We start from the raw sequence: 2,500 nt of genomic DNA on the forward strand, positions 1-2,500 counted from the left end.
TACCGACGGCCTTCCTATGGCCTTGACAGGTCAAGCATCTCAACTCTCCCTGATAGTCTTGAAACTAAAAAACTCAAACCGTTAGTAGACCCACACCCTTTTCGTCTCACAAATATAGCCACCAATAGATGGCAATTTAGTGTGTATTTAACACACCTACACATGGGTGCTTGAAACAAATATAAAACAAATTTCCAAGATTGAATTGAACAAAAATAAAAACAATAAAAACAATAAAAAATAATAAAAATTTTCCAAGATTGAATTGAACAAAAATAAAAACAAAAAAAATAAAAAATTTCCAAGATTGAATTGAACAAAAATAAAAACAAAAAAATAATAAAAAATAATAAAAAATACAAAAATATAGTTTAATTAAAAAAAAAAGCAATTTATGAATTTCAAAGACATACGGCGGTGGACATTAACGAGACTCAACATGTATGCTTAAAAAGATAAAAATAAGCGAAAACAAGGCTAGGCGGTGAGCCTTAGGCCGCATGACGGAGCATTGGCACGACACTACACCGACGACGTGAAAAACGCACGACGGTGCCCATCATGGCAAGGCGATAGGCCTTAGGCCGCACGACGGCCGTTGGCTTGCGTTGGCTAAGGCATGGGCACGACGCCACATCCACAGCAAGAAAAATGCACGACGGTGCCCCTCATGGCTAAGCGGTGCGCCTTAGGCCACACGACGACCGTTGCCTTGCGTTGGCTAAGGCAACGGCAAGAAAAACGCACGACAGTGCCCCTCATGGCTAGGTGGTAGGCCTTAGGCCACACGACGGCCATTGCCTTGCGTTGGCTAAGGCAAGGGCATGATGCCACACCGACGGCAAGAAAAACGCCCGACGGTGCCCCTCATGGCTAGGCGGTAGGCCTTAGGCCACACGACGGCCGTTGCCTTGCGTTGGCTAAGGCAAGGGCACAATGCCACACCGACGGCAAGATAAACGCACGACGGTGCCCCTCATGGCTAAGCGGTGGGCCTTAGGCCGCACGACGGCCGTTGCCCTGCGTTGGCTAAGGCATAGGCACGATGGCCACACCGACGGCAAGAAGAACGGCCGACGGTGCCCCTCATGGCTAGGCGGTTGCCCTTAGGCCGCACGATGGCCATTGCCCTGCGTTGGCTAAAGCACGGGCACGATGCTAGGCGTTTGGCCTTAGGCCGCACGACGGCCGTTGCCTAGCGTTGGCTAAGGCATGGGCACGATGCCACACCGACGGCAAATAAAACGCACGACGGTGCCCCTCATGGCTAGGCGGTGGGCCTTAGGCCGCACGACGGCCGTTGCCCTGCGTTGGCTAAGGCATGGGCACGGCGGCCACACCGACGGCAAGAAAAACGCACGACGGTGCCCCTCATGGCCAGGCGGTCGGCCATAGGCCGCATGACGGCCGTTGCCTTGCGTTGGCTAAGGCATGGCCACGATTCCACACCGATGGCAAGAAAAACACACGACGGTGCCCCTCGTGGCTAGGCGGTGGGCCTTGGGCCGCACGACGGCCGTTGCCTTGTGTTGGCTAAGGCATGGGCACGATGCCACACCGACGGCAAGTTAAACACACGACGGTGCCCCTCATGGCTAGGCGGTAGACCTTAGGCCGCACGACGGCCGTTGCCTTGCATTGGCTTAAGCATGGGCACGACGGCCTCACCGATGGCAAGGAAAACGCACGACTGCCGTGGGGTTTTGTTCCCAAGGCAACGGGTAAACCTCTGTAGCCATGCTGGAAAAACGCACGACGGTGCCCCTCATGGCGGCCTTAGGCCGCATGACGGCCGTTGCCCGGCGTTGGCTAAGGCGTGGGCACGACGGCCACACCGACGACAAGAAAAATGCACGACGGTGCCCCTCACGGCTTGGCGGTGGGCCTTAGGACGGACGACGGCCGTTGCCTTGCATTGGCTAAGGCATGGGCACGACGGCCTCACCGACGGCAAGAAAAAAGCACAACTGCCGTGGGGTTTTGCTCCCAAGGCCACGGGTAAACCTCTGTAGCCATGCTGGGAAAATGCACGACGGTGCCCCTCACGGCTAGGAGGTGGGCAATAGGCCGCACGACGGCCGTTGCCCTGCGTTGGCCAAGGCGTGGGCACGACGGCCACACCGACGGCAAGGAAAATGCACTACGGTGCCCCTCATGGCTAGGCGGTTGGCCTTAGGCCGCACGATGGCCGTTGGCTTGCGTTGGTTAAGGCATCGGCACGATGGCTCACCGACGGCAAGAAAAACGCACGACGGTGCCCCTCATGGCTAGGCGGTTGACCTTAGGCCACACGACGGCCGTTGCCTTGCGTTGGCTAAGGCATGGGCACGACGCCACACCCACGGCAAGAAAAATGCACGACGGTGCCCCTCGTGGCTAGGCGGTTGGCCTTGGGCCGCATGACGGCCGTTGCCTTGTGTTGGCAAAGGCATGGCCACGATGCCACACCGATGGCAAGACAAACACACGACGGTGCCCCTCGTGGCTAGGCGGTGGGCCT

This window comes from Coffea arabica, unplaced genomic scaffold, assembly GCF_036785885.1.
Source record: "Coffea arabica cultivar ET-39 unplaced genomic scaffold, Coffea Arabica ET-39 HiFi ptg000200l, whole genome shotgun sequence".
NCBI classification, from domain to species: Eukaryota; Viridiplantae; Streptophyta; class Magnoliopsida; order Gentianales; family Rubiaceae; genus Coffea; species Coffea arabica.